General features: G+C 39.6%; 13 non-coding genes across 13 annotated transcripts; all 13 read right to left on the bottom strand.

Annotated features, from left to right (window-relative positions):
- Nucleotides 1-1,622: 1,622 nt before the first annotated feature.
- Nucleotides 1,623-1,695, bottom strand: TRNAR-UCG (transfer RNA arginine (anticodon UCG)). The gene has a single exon. It is a non-coding gene; the product is annotated as a tRNA-Arg (tRNA).
- Nucleotides 1,696-2,339: 644 nt separating this feature from the next.
- Nucleotides 2,340-2,412, bottom strand: TRNAR-CCU (transfer RNA arginine (anticodon CCU)). The gene has a single exon. It is a non-coding gene; the product is annotated as a tRNA-Arg (tRNA).
- A 790-nt stretch (nt 2,413-3,202) lies between these two features.
- Nucleotides 3,203-3,275, bottom strand: TRNAR-UCG (transfer RNA arginine (anticodon UCG)). Its single transcript has one exon. It is a non-coding gene; the product is annotated as a tRNA-Arg (tRNA).
- A 1,518-nt stretch (nt 3,276-4,793) lies between these two features.
- Nucleotides 4,794-4,866, bottom strand: TRNAR-UCG (transfer RNA arginine (anticodon UCG)). Its single transcript has one exon. It is a non-coding gene; the product is annotated as a tRNA-Arg (tRNA).
- A 1,506-nt stretch (nt 4,867-6,372) lies between these two features.
- On the bottom strand, nt 6,373-6,445 carry TRNAR-UCG (transfer RNA arginine (anticodon UCG)). The gene has a single exon. It is a non-coding gene; the product is annotated as a tRNA-Arg (tRNA).
- A 3,107-nt stretch (nt 6,446-9,552) lies between these two features.
- Nucleotides 9,553-9,625, bottom strand: TRNAR-UCG (transfer RNA arginine (anticodon UCG)). Its single transcript has one exon. It is a non-coding gene; the product is annotated as a tRNA-Arg (tRNA).
- A 644-nt stretch (nt 9,626-10,269) lies between these two features.
- Nucleotides 10,270-10,342, bottom strand: TRNAR-CCU (transfer RNA arginine (anticodon CCU)). The gene has a single exon. It is a non-coding gene; the product is annotated as a tRNA-Arg (tRNA).
- A 2,380-nt stretch (nt 10,343-12,722) lies between these two features.
- Nucleotides 12,723-12,795, bottom strand: TRNAR-UCG (transfer RNA arginine (anticodon UCG)). Its single transcript has one exon. It is a non-coding gene; the product is annotated as a tRNA-Arg (tRNA).
- Nucleotides 12,796-13,439: 644 nt separating this feature from the next.
- On the bottom strand, nt 13,440-13,512 carry TRNAR-CCU (transfer RNA arginine (anticodon CCU)). Its single transcript has one exon. It is a non-coding gene; the product is annotated as a tRNA-Arg (tRNA).
- A 790-nt stretch (nt 13,513-14,302) lies between these two features.
- On the bottom strand, nt 14,303-14,375 carry TRNAR-UCG (transfer RNA arginine (anticodon UCG)). Its single transcript has one exon. It is a non-coding gene; the product is annotated as a tRNA-Arg (tRNA).
- Nucleotides 14,376-15,893: 1,518 nt separating this feature from the next.
- On the bottom strand, nt 15,894-15,966 carry TRNAR-UCG (transfer RNA arginine (anticodon UCG)). Its single transcript has one exon. It is a non-coding gene; the product is annotated as a tRNA-Arg (tRNA).
- Nucleotides 15,967-17,473: 1,507 nt separating this feature from the next.
- Nucleotides 17,474-17,546, bottom strand: TRNAR-UCG (transfer RNA arginine (anticodon UCG)). Its single transcript has one exon. It is a non-coding gene; the product is annotated as a tRNA-Arg (tRNA).
- Nucleotides 17,547-19,064: 1,518 nt separating this feature from the next.
- TRNAR-UCG (transfer RNA arginine (anticodon UCG)) lies at nt 19,065-19,137 on the bottom strand. Its single transcript has one exon. It is a non-coding gene; the product is annotated as a tRNA-Arg (tRNA).
- Between the last annotated feature and the right edge of the window lie 1,627 nt (nt 19,138-20,764).

The following is a 20,764-nucleotide window of genomic DNA, read 5'->3' on the forward strand; positions in this document are numbered from 1 at the left end:
GAAAACTGAGTTGTGTGACCATTGGCAAAAACCGACCACGAAGGGACTCGTACCATCAATCTTCTGATCCGAATCAGATGCCTTATCCATTAGGCCACGCGGTCATATGTCCTGCTGTGCTTATTTTTATAATGTAGGTGGTATGCAAGGATGGGAAATATGATATTGATAGTTATTTAGGTTTACATCCCATTGTGTTTTTTCAGCTCCTTTCAATTAAAGCACTCTTTTGGAATCGATATAATGAGAATGTCACCAGTACTATAAGCTTTTGTTTTCTTTTTTGCATTTAAACCTCTTTCTTCATGAGATTAAAGCTCAGTTGTATGCTTTACATAGCTCTGGATATTTCCAGAAGTGGAGAGAAACTGTTTTGACAGTAGTACAAACTGCTCCTTTCTGGATATGCCAATTTACACACGCTCAAAGGTTGTATATGTTTCATGAATCCTGACTTGCCCTATTCAAGTAGCTGAAAGCCTGTCACCACCTCTAGAAACAACAGTTACACCAATCCAATTCAAATCATTTTTTCCAAAGGAATATCTTCAGCCGGGTCAAAGTTGCATCTGACAAAGATAGGTGTTTAAAAATCTACTTTGTAGCTTCAGAACACCAACATGACCCTGAAGAGTACAGAAGTAAAATGGTACCATTTCAAAGTTCCTAATACCTCATAAGCTTCTGAGCGGAAGCATGTAATAAATATATAAATTTTTCTGGAAAAGTAAGAGTGGATATTGGTTTTCATCTCAGATGGGACTCGACCCCACAATCCCTGGCTTAGGAGGCCAGGGCCTTATCCATTAGGCCACTGAGGGACAGATAAACACTGCAGTCTAGAGGCATTATTTAAATGTATTCAGTCGTCAAACACTGGTGTCTGCACACAGGACATTTCTCAGTTCTCTCCTTAAGTAAACTTCCCATTTTCATCCTCTTCCATCCCCGACTTTAACACTCTGTTCTGTGCTATAATGGAGGCTCTGCATTTCGAGCAAGTGGAGAGAAATTGGAGGAGAACCACTTTCGACTCAACACTTCTTCTTTCCTGGATGCTTTTCTCAATAAACTGGGCTTTGACAGTGGTATCAAGCCGTCCTTGTCATCAGCAGGACACAGAAACAGGCACCAAGTCTCCTAACCAAGTTCAACCACACTCTGCAACTTAATAGACCAATGCATTACAATTTAGCCAACTGTGTCATCAGCAAAGGCAGCCAATGTGCCAATTCTTTATAATTCTTCTGTAGTACTTTTCTTTCTCGTAGGCAAAATTAGCACTTTAACTGCAAAAATCATACAGATTTTACACTTGAAGCACTCCATGAACAAATACTTACACACCTTGCATTTCATCTACACACCCTTAAGCTAAAAACCCATTCTGTCAAGTCAAAATTCTGCAACCTATTACATATTCAGTGCGTGTACATAGAAGCACTTCTTAATGCCACTAACATGGACAAGATTTTAGGCTGAATATGCAATCTAAATGACTGTGCAGTATGTACTCCACTTCATGAATAATTAGGAATGAGAACATGATGGCTATAAGAGTATTGGAAGAGCCTGCTTCCATTCTGAATGGAAAGCTGAGTTGTGTGACCATTGGCAAAAACCAACCACGAAGGGACTCGATCCCTCAATCTTCTGATCCGAAGTCAGACGCCTTATCCATTAGGCCACGCGGTCATATGTCCTGCTGTGCTTATTTTTATAATTTAGGTTGTATGCAAGGAGGGGAAATATGATATTGATAGTTTTTTAGGTTTACATCCCATTGTGTTTTTTCAGCTCCTTTCAATTAAAGCACTCTTTTGGAATCGATATAATGAGAATGTCACCAGTACGATAAGCTTTTGTTTTCTTTTTTGCATTTAAACCTCTTTCTTCATGAGATTAAAGCTCAGTTGTATGCTTTACATAGCTCTGGATATTTCCAGAAGTGGAGAGAAACTGTTTTGACAGTAGTACAAACTGCTCCTTTCTGGATATGCCAATTTACACACGCTCAAAGGTTGTATATGTTTCATGAATCCTGACTTGCCCTATTCAAGTAGCTGAAAGCCTGTCACCACCTCTAGAAACAACAGTTACACCAATCCAATTCAAATAATTTTTTCCAAAGGAATATCTTCTGCCGGGTCAAAGTTGCATCTGACAAAGATAGGTGTTTAAAAATCTACTTTGTAGCTTCAGAACACCAACATGACCCTGAAGAGTACAGAAGTAAAATGGTACCATTTCAAAGTTCCTAATACCTCATAAGCTTCTGAGCGGAAGCATGTAATAAATATATCAATTTTTCTGGAAAAGTAAGAGTGGATATTGGTTTTCACCACAGATGGGACTCGAACCCACAATCCCTGGCTTAGGAGGCCAGTGCCTTATCCATTAGGCCACTGAGGCACAGATAAACACATGCAGTCTAGAGGCATTATTTAAATGTATTCGATCGTCTGCACACAGGACATTTCTCAGTTCTCTCCATAAGTAAACTTCCCATTTTCATCCTCTTCCATCCCCGACTTTAACACTCTGTTCTGTGCTATAATGGAGGCTCTTCATTTTGAGCAAGTGGGAAGAAATTGGAGGAGAACCACTTTCGACTCAACACTTCTTCTTTCCTGGATGCTTTTCTCAATAAACTGGGCTTTGACAGTGGTATCAAGCCGTCCTTGTCTTCAGCAGGACACAGAAACAGGCACCAAGTCTCCTAACCAAGTTCAACCACACTCTGCAACTTAGTAGACCAATGCTTTACAAATTAGCCAACTGTGTCATCAGCAAAGGCAGCCAATGTGCCAATCCTTTATAATTCTTCTGTAGTACTTTTCTTTCTCGTAGGCAAAATTAGCACTTTAACTGCACAAATCATACAGATTTTACACTTGAAGCACTTCATGAACACATACTTACACACCTTGCATTTCATCTACACACCCTTGAGCTAAAAACCCATTCTGTCAAGTCAAAATTCTGCAACCCTATTACATATTCAGTGCGTGTACATAGAAGCACTTCTTAATGCCACTAACATGGACAAGATTTTAGGCTGAAGATGCAATCTAAATGACTGTGCAGTATGTACTCCACTTCATGAATAATTAGGAATGAGAACATGATGGCTATAAGAGTATTGGAAGAGCCTGCTTCCATTCTGAATGGAAAGCTGAGTTGTGTGACCATTGGCAAAAACCGACCACGAAGGGACTCGAACCCTCAATCTTCTGATCCGAAGTCAGATGCCTTATCCATTAGGCCACGCGGTCATATGTCCTGCTGTGCTTATTTTTATAATGTAGGTGGTATGCAAGGATGGGAAATATGATATTGATAGTTATTTAGGTTTACATCCCATTGTGTTTTTTCAGCTCCTTTCAATTAAAGCACTCTTTTGGAATCGATATAATGAGAATGTCACCAGTACTATAAGCTTTTGTTTTCTTTTTTGCATTTAAACCTCTTTCTTCATGAGATTAAAGCTCAGTTGTATGCTTTACATAGCTCTGGATATTTCCAGAAGTGGAGAGAAACTGTTTTGACAGTAGTACAAACTGCTCCTTTCTGGATATGCCAATTTACACACGCTCAAAGGTTGTATATGTTTCATGAATCCTGACTTGCCCTATTCAAGTAGCTGAAAGCCTGTCACCACCTCTAGAAACACCAGTTACACCAATCCAATTCAAATCATTTTTTCCAAAGGAATATCTTCAGCCGGGTCAAAGTTGCATCTGACAAAGATAGGTGTTTAAAAATCTACTTTGTAGCTTCAGAACACCAACATGACCCTGAAGAGTACAGAAGTAAAATGGTACCATTTGAAAGTTCCTAATACCTCATAAGCTTCTGAGCGGAAGCATGTAATGAATATATAAATTTTTCTGGAAAAGTAAGAGTGGATATTGGTTTTCATCTCAGATGGGACTCGACCCCACAATACCTGGCTTAGGAGGCCAGTGCCTTATCCATTAGGCCACTGAGGGACAGATGAACACTGCAGTCTAGAGGCATTATTTAAATGAATTCAATCGTCAAACACTGGTGTCTGCACACAGGACATTTCTCAGTTCTCTCCATAAGTAAACTTCCCATTTTCATCCTCTTCCATCCCCGACTTTAACACTCTGTTCTGTGCTATAATGGAGGCTCTGCATTTCGAGCAAGTGGAGAGAAATTGGAGGAGAACCACTTTTGACTCAACACTTCTTCTTTCCTGGATGCTTTTCTCAATAAACTGGGCTTTGACAGTGGTATCAAGCCGTCCTTGTCATCAGCAGGACACAGAAACAGGCACCAAGTCTCCTAACCAAGTTCAACCACACTCTGCAACTTAATAGACCAATGCATTACAAATTAGCCAACTGTGTCATCAGCAAAGGCAGCCAATGTGCCAATCCTTTATAATTCTTCTGTAGTACTTTTCTTTCTCGTAGGCAAAATTAGCACTTTAACTGCAAAAATCATACAGATTTTACACTTGAAGCACTCCATGAACACATACTTACACACCTTGCATTTCATCTACACACCCTTAAGCTAAAAACCCATTCTGTCAAGTCAAAATTCTGCAACCTATTACATATTCAGTGCGTGTACATAGAAGCACTTCTTAATGCCACTAACATGGACAAGATTTTAGGCTGAATATGCAATCTAAATGACTGTGCAGTATGTACTCCACTTCATGAATAATTAGGAATGAGAACATGATGGCTATAAGAGTATTGGAAGAGCCTGCTTCCATTCTGAATGGAAAGCTGAGTTGTATGACCATTGGCAAAAACCGACCACGAAGGGACTCGAACCCTCAATCTTCTGATCCGAAGTCAGACGCCTTATCCATTAGGACACGCGGTCATATGTCCTGCTGTGCTTATTTTTATAATTTTGGTTGTATGCAAGGATGGGAAATATGATATTGATAGTTATTTAGGTTTACATCCCATTGTGTTTTTTCAGCTCCTTTCAATTAAAGCACTCTTTTGGAATCGATATAATGAGAATGTCACCAGTACGATAAGCTTTTGTTTTCTTTTTTGCATGTAAACCTCTTTCTTCATGAGATTAAAGCTCAGTTGTATGCTTTACATAGCTCTGGATATTTCCAGAAGTGGAGAGAAACTATTTTGACAGTAGTACAAACTGATCCTTTCTGGATATGCCAATTTACACACGCTCAAAGGTTGTATATGTTTCATGAATCCTGACTTGCCCTATTCAAGTAGCTGAAAGCCTGTCATCACCTCTAGAAACAACAGTTACACCAATCCAATTCAAATCATTTTTTCTAAAGGAATATCTTCTGCCGGGTCAAAGTTGCATCTGACAAAGATAGGTGTTTAAAAATCTACTTTGTAGCTTCAGAACACCAACATGACCCTGAAGAGTACAGAAGTAAAATGGTACCATTTGAAAGTTCCTAATACCTCATAAGCTTCTGAGCGGAAGCATGTAATAAATATATAAATTTTTCTGGAAAAGTAAGAGTGGATATTGGTTTTCATCTCAGATGGGACTCGACCCCACAATCCCTGGCTTAGGAGGCCAGTACCTTATCCATTAGGCCACTGAGGGACAGATAAACACTTGCATTCTAGAGGCATTATTTAAATGTATTCAATCGTCTGCACACAGGACATTTCTCAGTTCTCTCCATAAGTAAACTTCCCATTTTCATCCTCTTCCATCCCCGACTTTAACACTCTGTTCTGTGCTATAATGGAGGCTCTTCATTTCGAGCAAGTGGAGAGAAATTGGAGGAGAACCACTTTCGACTCAACCCTTCTTCTTTCCTGGATGCTTTTCTCAATAAACTGGGCTTTGAAAGTGGTATCAAGCCGTCCTTGTCTTCAGCAGGACACAGAAACAGGCACCAAGTCTCCTAACCAAGTTCAACCACACTCTGCAACTTAATAGACCAATGCTTTACAAATTAGCCAACTGTGTCATCAGCAAAGGCAGCCAATGTGCCAATCCTTTATAATTCTTCTGTAGTACTTTTCTTTCTCGTAGGCAAAATTAGCACTTTAACTGCACAAATCATACAGATTTTACACTTGAAGCACTCCATGAACACATACTTACACACCTTGCATTTCATCTAAACACCCTTAAGCTAAAAACCCATTCTGTCAAGTCAAAATTCTGCAACCTATTACATATTCAGTGCGTGTACATAGAAGCACTTCTTAATGCCTCTAACATGGACAAGATTTTAGGCTGAAGATGCAATCTAAATGACTGTGCAGTATGTACTCCACTTCATGAATAATTAGGAATGAGAACATGATGGCTATAAGAGTATTGGAAGAGCCTGCTTCCATTCTGAATGGAAAGCTGAGTTGTGTGACCATTGGCAAAAACCGACCACGAATGGACTCGAACCCTCAATCTTCTGATCCGAAGTCAGATGCCTTATCCATTAGGCCACGCGGTCATATGTCCTGCTGTGCTTATTTTTATAATGTAGGTGGTATGCAAGGATGGGAAATATGATATTGATAGTTATTTAGGTTTACATCCCATTGTGTTTTTTCAGCTCCTTTCAATTAAAGCACTCTTTTGGAATCGATATAATGAGAATGTCACCAGTACTATAAGCTTTTGTTTTCTTTTTTGCATTTAAACCTCTTTCTTCATGAGATTAAAGCTCAGTTGTATGCTTTACATAGCTCTGGATATTTCCAGAAGTGGAGAGAAACTGTTTTGACAGTAGTACAAACTGCTCCTTTCTGGATATGCCAATTTACACACGCTCAAAGGTTGTATATGTTTCATGAATCCTGACTTGCCCTATTCAAGTAGCTGAAAGCCTGTCACCACCTCTAGAAACAACAGTTACACCAATCCAATTCAAATAATTTTTTCCAAAGGAATATCTTCTGCCGGGTCAAAGTTGCATCTGACAAAGATAGGTGTTTAAAAATCTACTTTGTAGTTTCAGAACACCAACATTACCCTGAAGAGTACAGAAGTAAAATGGTACCATTTCAAAGTTCCTAATACCTCATAAGCTTCTGAGCGGAAGCATGTAATAAATATATACATTTTTCTGGAAAAGTAAGAGTGGATATTGGTTTTCATCTCAGATGGGACTCGAACCCACAATCCCTGGCTTAGGAGGTCAGTGATTATCCATTAGGCCACTGAGGGACAGATAACCACTGCAGTCTAGAGTCATTATTTAAATGTATTCAATCGTCAAACACTGGTGTCTGCACACAGGACATTTCTCATTTCTCTCCATAAGTAAACTTCCCATTTTCATCCTCTTCCATCCCCGACTTTAACACTCTGTTCTGTGCTATAATGGAGGCTCTGCATTTCGAGCAAGTGGAGAGAATTTGGAGGGGAACCACTTTCGACTCAACACTTCTTCTTTCCTGGATGCTTTTCTCAATAAACTGGGCTTTGACAGTGGTATCAAGCCGTCCTTGTCTTCAGCAGGACACAGAAACAGGCACCAAGTCTCCTAACCAAGTTCAACCACACTCTGCAACTTAATAGACCAATGCATTACAAATTAGCCAACTGTGTCATCAGCAAAGGCAGCCAATGTGCCAATCCTTTATAATTCTTCTGTAGTACTTTTCTTTCTCGTAGGCAAAATTAGCACTTTAACTGCACAAATCATACAGATTTTGCACTTGAAGCGCTCCATGAACACATACTTACACACCTTACATTTCATCTACACACCCTTAAGCTAAAAACCCATTCTGTCAAGTCAAAATTCTGCAACCTATTACATATTCAGTGCGTTTACATAGAAGCACTTCTTAATGCCACTAACATGGACAAGATTTTAGGCTGAAGATGCAATCTAAATGACTGTGCAGTATGTACTCCACTTCATGAATAATTAGGAATGAGAACATGATGGCTATAAGAGTATTGGAAGAGCCTGCTTCCATTCTGAATGGAAAACTGAGTTGTGTGACCATTGGCAAAAACCGACCACGAAGGGACTCGAACCGTCAATCTTCTGATCCGAATCAGATGCCTTATCCATTAGGCCACACGGTCATATGTCCTGCTGTGCTTATTTTTATAATGTAGGTGGTACGCAAGGATGGGAAATATGATATTGATAGTTTTTTAGGTTTACATCCCATTGTGTTTTTTCAGCTCCTTTCAATTAAAGCACTCTTTTGGAATCGATATAATGAGAATGTCACCAGTACTATAAGCTTTTGTTTTCTTTTTTGCATTTAAACCTCTTTCTTCATGAGATTAAAGCTCAGTGGTATGCTTTACATAGCTCTGGATATTTCCAGAAGTGGAGAGAAACTGTTTTGACAGTAGTACAAACTGCTCCTTTCTGGATATGCCAATTTACACACGCTCAAAGGTTTTATATGTTTCATGAATCCTGACTTGCCCTATTCAAGTAGCTGAAAGCCTGTCACCACCTCTAGAAACAACAGTTACACCAATCCAATTCAAATCATTTTTTCCAAAGGAATATCTTCTGCCGGGTCAAAGTTGCATCTGACAAAGATAGGTGTTTAAAAATCTACTTTGTAGCTTCAGAACACCAACATGACCCTGAAGAGTACAGAAGTAAAATGGTACCATTTCAAAGTTCCTAATACCTCATAAGCTTCTGAGCGGAAGCATGTAATAAATATATAAATTTTTCTGGAAAAGTAAGAGTGGATATTGGTTTTCATCTCAGATGGGACTCGACCCCACAATCCCTGGCTTAGGAGGCCAGTGCCTTATCCATTAGGCCACTGAGGGACAGATAAACACTGCAGTCTAGAGGCATTATTTAAATGTATTCAGTCGTCAAACACTGGTGTCTGCACACAGGACATTTCTCAGTTCTCTCCTTAAGTAAACTTCCCATTTTCATCCTCTTCCATCCCCGACTTTAACACTCTGTTCTGTGCTATAATGGAGGCTCTGCATTTCGAGCAAGTGGAGAGAAATTGGAGGAGAACCACTTTTGACTCAACACTTCTTCTTTCCTGGATGCTTTTCTCAATAAACTGGGCTTTGACAGTGGTATCAAGCCGTCCTTGTCATCAGCAGGACACAGAAACAGGCACCAAGTCTCCTAACCAAGTTCAACCACACTCTGCAACTTAATAGACCAATGCTTTACAAATTAGCCAACTGTGTCATCAGCAAAGGCAGCCAATGTGCCAATCCTTTATAATTCTTCTGTAGTACTTTTCTTTCTCGTAGGCAAAATTAGCACTTTAACTGCAAAAATCATACAGATTTTACACTTGAAGCACTCCATGAACACATACTTACACACCTTGCATTTCATCTACACACCCTTAAGCTAAAAACCCATTCTGTCAAGTCAAAATTCTGCAACCTATTACATATTCAGTGCGTGTACATAGAAGCACTTCTTAATGCCACTAACATGGACAAGATTTTAGGCTGAATATGCAATCTAAATGACTGTGCAGTATGTACTCCACTTCATGAATAATTAGGAATGATAACATGATGGCTATAAGAGTATTGGAAGAGCCTGCTTCCATTCTGAATGGAAAGCTGAGTTGTGTGACCATTGGCAAAAACCGACCACGAAGGGACTCGAACCCTCAATCTTCTGATCCGAAGTCAGACGCCTTATCCATTAGGCCACGCGGTCATATGTCCTGCTGTGCTTATTTTTATAATTTAGGTTGTATGCAAGGAGGGGAAATATGATATTGATAGTTTTTTAGGTTTACATCCCATTGTGTTTTTTCAGCTCCTTTCAATTAAAGCACTCTTTTGGAATCGATATAATGAGAATGTCACCAGTACGATAAGCTTTTGTTTTCTTTTTTGCATTTAAACCTCTTTCTTCATGAGATTAAAGGTCAGTTGTATGCTTTACATAGCTCTGGATATTTCCAGAAGTGGAGAGAAACTGTTTTGACAGTAGTACAAACTGCTCCTTTCTGGATATGCCAATTTACACACGCTCAAAGGTTGTATATGTTTCATGAATCCTGACTTGCCCTATTCAAGTAGCTGAAAGCCTGTCACCACCTCTAGAAACAACAGTTACACCAATCCAATTCAAATAATTTTTTCCAAAGGAATATCTTCTGCCGGGTCAAAGTTGCATCTGACAAAGATAGGTGTTTAAAAATCTACTTTGTAGCTTCAGAACACCAACATGACCATGAAGAGTACAGAAGTAAAATGGTACCATTTCAAAGTTCCTAATACCTCATAAGCTTCTGAGCGGAAGCATGTAATAAATATATCAATTTTTCTGGAAAAGTAAGAGTGGATATTGGTTTTCACCACAGATGGGACTCGAACCCACAATCCCTGGCTTAGGAGGCCAGTGCCTTATCCATTAGGCCACTGAGGCACAGATAAACACATGCAGTCTAGAGGCATTATTTAAATGTATTCGATCGTCTGCACACAGGACATTTCTCAGTTCTCTCCATAAGTAAACTTCCCATTTTCATCCTCTTCCATCCCCGACTTTAACACTCTGTTCTGTGCTATAATGGAGGCTCTTCATTTTGAGCAAGTGGGAAGAAATTGGAGGAGAACCACTTTCGACTCAACACTTCTTCTTTCCTGGATGCTTTTCTCAATAAACTGGGCTTTGACAGTGGTATCAAGCCGTCCTTGTCTTCAGCAGGACACAGAAACAGGCACCAAGTCTCCTAACCAAGTTCAACCACACTCTGCAACTTAATAGACCAATGCTTCACAAATTAGCCAACTGTGTCATCAGCAAAGGCAGCCAATGTGCCAATCCTTTATAATTCTTCTGTAGTACTTTTCTTTCTCGTAGGCAAAATTAGCACTTTAACTGCACAAATCATACAGATTTTACACTTGAAGCACTTCATGAACACATACTTACACACCTTGCATTTCATCTACACACCCTTGAGCTAAAAACCCATTCTGTCAAGTCAAAATTCTGCAACCCTATTACATATTCAGTGCGTGTACATAGAAGCACTTCTAAATGCCACTAACATGGACAAGATTTTAGGCTGAAGATGCAATCTAAATGACTGTGCAGTATGTACTCCACTTCATGAATAATTAGGAATGAGAACATGATGGCTATAAGAGTATTGGAAGAGCCTGCTTCCATTCTGAATGGAAAACTGAGTTGTGTGACCATTGGCAAAAACCGACCACGAAGGGACTCGAACCATCAATCTTCTGATCCGAATCAGATGCCTTATCCATTAGGCCACGCGGTCATATGTCCTGCTGTGCTTATTTTTATAATGTAGGTGGTATGCAAGGATGGGAAATATGATATTGATAGTTATTTAGGTTTACATCCCATTGTGTTTTTTCAGCTCCTTTCAATTAAAGCACTCTTTTGGAATCGATATAATGAGAATGTCACCAGTACTATAAGCTTTTGTTTTCTTTTTTGCATTTAAACCTCTTTCTTCATGAGATTAAAGCTCAGTTGTATGCTTTACATAGCTCTGGATATTTCCAGAAGTGGAGAGAAACTGTTTTGACAGTAGTACAAACTGCTCCTTTCTGGATATGCCAATTTACACACGCTCAAAGGTTGTATATGTTTCATGAATCCTGACTTGCCCTATTCAAGTAGCTGAAAGCCTGTCACCACCTCTAGAAACAACAGTTACACCAATCCAATTCAAATCATTTTTTCCAAAGGAATATCTTCAGCCGGGTCAAAGTTGCATCTGACAAAGATAGGTGTTTAAAAATCTACTTTGTAGCTTCAGAACACCAACATGACCCTGAAGAGTACAGAAGTAAAATGGTACCATTTCAAAGTTCCTAATACCTCATAAGCTTCTGAGCGGAAGCATGTAATAAATATATAAATTTTTCTGGAAATGTAAGAGTGGATATTGGTTTTCATCTCAGATAGGACTCGACCCCACAATCCCTGGCTTAGGAGGCCAGTGCCTTATCCATTAGGCCACTGAGGGACAGATAAACACTGCAGTCTAGAGGCATTATTTAAATGTATTCAGTCATCAAACACTGGTGTCTGCACACAGGACATTTCTCAGTTCTCTCCTTAAGTAAACTTCCCATTTTCATCCTCTTCCATCCCCGACTTTAACACTCTGTTCTGTGCTATAATGGAGGCTCTGCATTTCGAGCAAGTGGAGAGAAATTGGAGGAGAACCACTTTCGACTCAACACTTCTTCTTTCCTGGATGCTTTTCTCAATAAACTGGGCTTTGACAGTGGTATCAAGCCGTCCTTGTCATCAGCAGGACACAGAAACAGGCACCAAGTCTCCTAACCAAGTTCAACCACACTCTGCAACTTAATAGACCAATGCATTACAAATTAGCCAACTGTGTCATCAGCAAAGGCAGCCAATGTGCCAATCCTTTATAATTCTTCTGTAGTACTTTTCTTTCTCGTAGGCAAAATTAGCACTTTAACTGCAAAAATCATACAGATTTTACACTTGAAGCACTCCATGAACACATACTTACACACCTTGCATTTCATCTACACACCCTTAAGCTAAAAACCCATTCTGTCAAGTCAAAATTCTGCAACCTATTACATATTCAGTGCGTGTACATAGAAGCACTTCTTAATGCCACTAACATGGACAAGATTTTAGGCTGAATATGCAATCTAAATGACTGTGCAGTATGTACTCCACTTCATGAATAATTAGGAATGAGAACATGATGGCTATAAGAGTATTGGAAGAGCCTGCTTCCATTCTGAATGGAAAGCTGAGTTGTGTGACCATTGGCAAAAACCGACCACGAAGGGACTCGATCCCTCAATCTTCTGATCCGAAGTCAGACGCCTTATCCATTAGGCCACGCGGTCATATGTCCTGCTGTGCTTATTTTTATAATTTAGGTTGTATGAAAGGAGGGGAAATATGATATTGATAGTTTTTTAGGTTTACATCCCATTGTGTTTTTTCAGCTCCTTTCAATTAAAGCACTCTTTTGGAATCGATATAATGAGAATGTCACCAGTACGATAAGCTTTTGTTTTCTTTTTTGCATTTAAACCTCTTTCTTCATGAGATTAAAGCTCAGTTGTATGCTTTACATAGCTCTGGATATTTCCAGAAGTGGAGAGAAACTGTTTTGACAGTAGTACAAACTGCTCCTTTCTGGATATGCCAATTTACACACGCTCAAAGGTTGTATATGTTTCATGAATCCTGACTTGCCCTATTCAAGTAGCTGAAAGCCTGTCACCACCTCTAGAAACAACAGTTACACCAATCCAATTCAAATAATTTTTTCCAAAGGAATATCTTCTGCCGGGTCAAAGTTGCATCTGACAAAGATAGGTGTTTAAAAATCTACTTTGTAGCTTCAGAACACCAACATGACCCTGAAGAGTACAGAAGTAAAATGGTACCATTTCAAAGTTCCTAATACCTCATAAGCTTCTGAGCGGAAGCATGTAATAAATATATCCATTTTTCTGGAAAAGTAAGAGTGGATATTGGTTTTCACCACAGATGGGACTCGAACCCACAATCCCTGGCTTAGGAGGCCAGTGCCTTATCCATTAGGCCACTGAGGCACAGATAAACACATGCAGTCTAGAGGCATTATTTAAATGTATTCGATCGTCTGCACACAGGACATTTCTCAGTTCTCTCCATAAGTAAACTTCCCATTTTCATCCTCTTCCATCCCCGACTTTAACACTCTGTTCTGTGCTATAATGGAGGCTCTTCATTTTGAGCAAGTGGGAAGAAATTGGAGGAGAACCACTTTCGACTCAACACTTCTTCTTTCCTGGATGCTTTTCTCAATAAACTGGGCTTTGACAGTGGTATCAAGAAGTCCTTGTCTTCAGCAGGACACAGAAACAGGCACCAAGTCTCCTAACCAAGTTCAACCACACTCTGCAACTTAATAGACCAATGCTTTACAAATTAACCAACTGTGTCATCAGCAAAGGCAGCCAATGTGCCAATCCTTTATAATTCTTCTGTAGTACTTTTCTTTCTCGTAGGCAAAATTAGCACTTTAACTGCACAAATCATACAGATTTTACACTTGAAGCACTTCATGAACACATACTTACACACCTTGCATTTCATCTACACACCCTTGAGCTAAAAACCCATTCTGTCAAGTCAAAATTCTGCAACCCTATTACATATTCAGTGCGTGTACATAGAAGCACTTCTTAATGCCACTAACATGGACAAGATTTTAGGCTGAAGATGCAATCTAAATGACTGTGCAGTATGTACTCCACTTCATGAATAATTAGGAATGAGAACATGATGGCTATAAGAGTATTGGAAGAGCCTGCTTCCATTCTGAATGGAAAGCTGAGTTGTGTGACCATTGGCAAAAACCGACCACGAAGGGACTCGAACCCTCAATCTTCTGATCCGAAGTCAGATGCCTTATCCATTAGGCCACGCGGTCATATGTCCTGCTGTGCTTATTTTTATAATGTAGGTGGTATGCAAGGATGGGAAATATGATATTGATAGTTATTTAGGTTTACATCCCATTGTGTTTTTTCAGCTCCTTTCAATTAAAGCACTCTTTTGGAATCGATATAATGAGAATGTCACCAGTACTATAAGCTTTTGTTTTCTTTTTTGCATTTAAACCTCTTTCTTCATGAGATTAAAGCTCAGTTGTATGCTTTACATAGCTCTGGATATTTCCAGAAGTGGAGAGAAACTGTTTTGACAGTAGTACAAACTGCTCCTTTCTGGATATGCCAATTTACACACGCTCAAAGGTTGTATATGTTTCATGAATCCTGACTTGCCCTATTCAAGTAGCTGAAAGCCTGTCACCACCTCTAGAAACACCAGTTACACCAATCCAATTCAAATCATTTTTTCCAAAGGAATATCTTCAGCCGGGTCAAAGTTGCATCTGACAAAGATAGGTGTTTAAAAATCTACTTTGTAGCTTCAGAACACCAACATGACCCTGAAGAGTACAGAAGTAAAATGGTACCATTTGAAAGTTCCTAATACCTCATAAGCTTCTGAGCGGAAGCATGTAATGAATATATAAATTTTTCTGGAAAAGTAAGAGTGGATATTGGTTTTCATCTCAGATGGGACTCGACCCCACAATCCCTGGCTTAGGAGGCCAGTGCCTTATCCATTAGGCCACTGAGGGACAGATGAACACTGCAGTCTAGAGGCATTATTTAAATGAATTCAATCGTCAAACACTGGTGTCTGCACACAGGACATTTCTCAGTTCTCTCCATAAGTAAACTTCCCATTTTCATCCTCTTCCATCCCCGACTTTAACACTCTGTTCTGTGCTATAATGGAGGCTCTGCATTTCGAGCAAGTGGAGAGAAATTGGAGGAGAACCACTTTCGACTCAACACTTCTTCTTTCCTGGATGCTTTTCTCAATAAACTGGGCTTTGACAGTGGTATCAAGCCGTCCTTGTCATCAGCAGGACACAGAAACAGGCACCAAGTCTCCTAACCAAGTTCAACCACACTCTGCAACTTAATAGACCAATGCATTACAAATTAGCCAACTGTGTCATCAGCAAAGGCAGCCAATGTGCCAATCCTTTATAATTCTTCTGTAGTACTTTTCTTTCTCGTAGGCAAAATTAGCACTTTAACTGCAAAAATCATACAGATTTTACACTTGAAGCACTCCATGAACACATACTTACACACCTTGCATTTCATCTACACACCCTTAAGCTAAAAACCCATTCTGTCAAGTCAAAATTCTGCAACCTATTACATATTCAGTGCGTGTACATAGAAGCACTTCTTAATGCCACTAACATGGACAAGATTTTAGGCTGAATATGCAATCTAAATGACTGTGCAGTATGTACTCCACTTCATGAATAATTAGGAATGAGAACATGATGGCTATAAGAGTATTGGAAGAGCCTGCTTCCATTCTGAATGGAAAGCTGAGTTGTATGACCATTGGCAAAAACCGACCACGAAGGGACTCGAACCCTCAATCTTCTGATCCGAAGTCAGACGCCTTATCCATTAGGACACGCGGTCATATGTCCTGCTGTGCTTATTTTTATAATTTTGGTTGTATGCAAGGATGGGAAATATGATATTGATAGTTATTTAGGTTTACATCCCATTGTGTTTTTTCAGCTCCTTTCAATTAAAGCACTCTTTTGGAATCGATATAATGAGAATGTCACCAGTACGATAAGCTTTTGTTTTCTTTTTTGCATGTAAACCTCTTTCTTCATGAGATTAAAGCTCAGTTGTATGCTTTACATAGCTCTGGATATTTCCAGAAGTGGAGAGAAACTGTTTTGACAGTAGTACAAACTGATCCTTTCTGGATATGCCAATTTACACACGCTCAAAGGTTGTATATGTTTCATGAATCCTGACTTGCCCTATTCAAGTAGCTGAAAGCCTGTCACCACCTCTAGAAACAACAGTTACACCAATCCAATTCAAATCATTTTTTCTAAAGGAATATCTTCTGCCGGGTCAAAGTTGCATCTGACAAAGATAGGTGTTTAAAAATCTACTTTGTAGCTTCAGAACACCAACATGACCCTGAAGAGTACAGAAGTAAAATGGTACCATTTGAAAGTTCCTAATACCTCATAAGCTTCTGAGCGGAAGCATGTAATAAATATATAAATTTTTCTGGAAAAGTAAGAGTGGATATTGGTTTTCATCTCAGATGGGACTCGACCCCACAATCCCTGGCTTAGGAGGCCAGTACCTTATCCATTAGGCCACTGAGGGACAGATAAACACTTGCATTCTAGAGGCATTATTTAAATGTATTCAATCGTCTGCACACAGGACATTTCTCAGTTCTCTCCATAAGTAAACTTCCCATTTTCATCCTCTTCCATCCCCGACTTTAACACTCTGTTCTGTGCTATAATGGAGGCTCTTCATTTCGAGCAAGTGGAGAGAAATTGGAGGAGAACCACTTTCGACTCAACCCTTCTTCTTTCCTGGATGCTTTTCTCAATAAACTGGGCTTTGAAAGTGGTATCAAGCCGTCCTTGTCTTCAGCAGGACACAGAAACAGGCACCAAGTCTCCTAACCAAGTTCAACCACACTCTGCAACTTAATAGACCGATGCTTTACAAATTAGCCAACTGTGTCATCAGCAAAGGCAGCCAATGTGCCAATCCTTTATAATTCTTCTGTAGTACTTTTCTTTCTCGTAGGCAAAATTAGCACTTTAACTGCAAAAATCATACAGATTTTACACTTGAAGCACTCCATGAACACATACTTACACACCTTGCATTTCATCTACACACCCTTAAGCTAAAAACCCATTCTGTCAAGTCAAAATTCTGCAACCCTATTACATATTCAGTGCGTGTACATAGAAGCAGCTCTTAATGCCACTAACATGGACAAGATTTTAGGCTGAAGATGCAATCTAAATGACTCTGCAGTATGTACTCCACTTCATGAATAATTAGGAATGAGAACATGATGGCTATAAGAGTATTGGAAGAGCCTGCTTCCATTCTGAATGGAAAGCTGAGTTGTGTGACCATTGGCAAAAACCGACCACGAAGAGACTCGAACCCTCAATCTTCTGATCCGAAGTCAGACGCCTTATCCATTAGGCCACGCAGTCATATGTCCTGTTGTGCTTATTTTTATAATGTAGGTGGTATGCAAGGATGGGAAATATGATATTGATAGTTATTTAGGTTTACATCCCATTGTGTTTTTTCAGCTCCTTTCAATTAAAGCACTCTTTTGGAATCGATATAATGAGAATGTCACCAGTACGATAAGCTTTTGTTTTCTTTTTTGCATTTAAACCTCTTTCTTCATGAGATTAAAGCTCAGTTGTATGCTTCACATAGCTCTGGATATTTCCAGAAGTGGAGAGAAACTGTTTTGACAGTAGTACAAACTGCTCCTTTCTGGATATACCAATTTACACACGCTCAAAGGTTGTATATGTTTCATGAATCCTGACTTGCCCTATTCAAGTAGCTGAAAGCCTGTCACCACCTCTAGAAACAACAGTTACACCAATCCAATTCAAATCATTTTTTCCAAAGGAATATCTTCAGCCGGGTCAAAGTTGCATCTGACAAAGATAGGTGTTTAAAAATCTACTTTGTAGCTTCAGAACACCAACATGACCCTGAAGAGTACAGAAGTAAAATTGTACCATTTCAAAGTTCCTAATACCTCATAAGCTTCTGAGCGGAAGCATGTAATAAATATATCAATTTTTCTGGAAAAGTAAGAGTGGATATGGGTTTTCATCTCAGATGGGACTCGAACCCACAATCCCTGGCTTAGGAGGCCAGTGCCTTATCCATTAGGCCACTGAGGGACAGATAAACACTGCAGTCTAGAGGCATTATTTAAATGTATTCAATCGTCAAACACTGGTGTCTGCACACAGGACATTTCTCAGTTCTCTCCATAAGTAAACTTCCCATTTTCATCCTCTTCCATCCCCGACTTTAACACTCTGTTCTGTGCTATAATGGAGGCTCTGCATTTCGAGCAAGTGGAGAGAAATTGGAGGAGAACCACTTTCGACTCAACACTTCTTCTTTCCTGGATGCTTTTCTCAATAAACTGGGCTTTGACAGTGGTATCAAGCCGTCCTTGTCTTCAGCAGGACACAGAAACAGGCACCAAGTCTCCTAAACAAGTTCAACCACACTCTGCAACTTAATAGACCAATGCATTACAAATTAGCCAACTGTGTCATCAGCAAAGGCAGCCAATGTGCCAATCCTTTATAATTCTTCTGTAGTACTTTTCTTTCTCGTAGGCAAAATTAGCACTTTAACTGCACAAATCATACAGATTTTACACTTGAAGCACTCCATGAACACATACTTACACACCTTGCATTTCATCTACACACCCTTAAGCTAAAAACCCATTCTGTCAAGTCAAAATTCTGCAACCTATTACATATTCAGTGCGTGTACATAGAAGCACTTCTTAATGCCACTAACATGGACAAGATTTTAGGCTGAATATGCAATCTAAATGACTGTGCAGTATGTACTCCACTTCATGAATAATTAGGAATGAGAACATGATGGCTATAAGAGTATTGGAAGAGCCTGCTTCCATTCTGAATGGAAAGCTGAGTTGTGTGACCATTGGCAAAAACCGACCACGAAGGGACTCGAACCCTCAATCTTCTGATCCGAAGTCAGACGCCTTATCCATTAGGCCACGCGGTCATATGTCCTGCTTTGCTTATTTTTATAATGTAGGTGGTATGCAAGGATGGGAAATATGATATTGATAGTTATTTAGGTTTATATCCCATTGTGTTTTTTCAGCTCCTTTCAATTAAAGCACTCTTTTTGAATCGATATAATGAGAATGTCACCAGTACGATAAGCTTTTGTTTACTTTTTTGCATTTAAACCTCTTTCTTCATGAGATTAAAGCTCAGTTGTATGCTTTACATAGCTCTGAATATTTCCAGAAGTGGAGAGAAACTGTTTTGACAGTAGTACAAACTGCTCCTTTCTGGATATGCCAATTTACACACGCTCAAAGGTTGTATATGTTTCATGAATCCTGACTTGCCCTATTCAAGTAGCTGAAAGCCTGTCACCACCTCTAGAAACAACAGTTACACCAATCCAATTCAAATCATTTTTTCCAAAGGAATATCTTCTGCCGGGTCAAAGTTGCATCTGACAAAGATAGGTGTTTAAAAATCTACTTTGTAGTTTCAGAACACCAACATGACCCTGAAGAGTACAGAAGTAAAATGGTACCATTTCAAAGTTCCTAATACCTCATAAGCTTCAGAGCGGAAGCATGTAATAAATATATAAATTTTTCTGGAAAAGTAAGAGTGGATATTGGTTTTCATCTCAGATGGGACTCAAACCCACAATCCCTGGCTTAAGAGGCCAGTGCCTTATCCATTAGGCCACTGAGGGACAGATAAACACTGCAGTCTAGAGGCATTATTTAAATGTATTCAATCATCAAACACTGGTGTCTGTACACAGGACATTTCTCAGTTCTCTCCATAAGTAAACTTCCCATTTTCATCCTCTTCCATCCCCGACTTTAACACTCTGTTCTGTGCTATAATGGAGGCTCTGCATTTCGAGCAAGTGGAGAGAAATTGGAGGAGAACCACTTTCGACTCAACACTTCTTCTTTCCTGGATGCTTTTCTCAATAAACTGGGCTTTGACAGTGGTATCAAGCCGTCCTTGTCTTCAGCAGGACACAGAAACAGGCACCAAGTCTCCTAACCAAGTTCAACCACACTCTGCAACTTAATAGACCAATGCTTTACAAATTAGCCAACTGTGTCATCAGCAAAGGCAGCCAATGTGCCAATCCTTTATATTTCTTCTGTGGTACTTTTCTTTCTCGTAGGCAAAATAGCACTTTAACTGCACAAATCATACAGATTTTACACTTGAAGCACTCCATGAACACACACCTTGCATTTCATCTACACACCCTTAAGCTAAAAACCCATTCTGTCAAGTCAAAATTCTGCAACCCTATTACATATTCAGTGCGTGTACATAGAAGCACTTCTTAATGCCACTAACATGGACAAGATTTTAGGCTGAAGATGCAATCTAAATGACTGTGCAGTATGTACTCCAATTCATGAATAATTAGGAATGAGAACATGATGGCTATAAGAGTATTGGAAGAGCCTGCTTCCATTCTGAATGGAAAGCTGAGTTGTGTGACCATTGGCAAAAACCGACCACGAAGGGACTCGAACTGAAGGACTGGGTTCTTTAAGACCCAGCGGTGCCAGGGGACAACACCTGAAACCTTCGTGGGTAACCTGCTCCGGCGTACGAATGACAGAGACACG

The sequence above is a fragment of the Lissotriton vulgaris genome, chromosome 5, assembly GCF_964263255.1.
Source record: "Lissotriton vulgaris chromosome 5, aLisVul1.2, whole genome shotgun sequence".
Lineage (NCBI taxonomy): Eukaryota > Metazoa > Chordata > Amphibia > Caudata > Salamandridae > Lissotriton > Lissotriton vulgaris.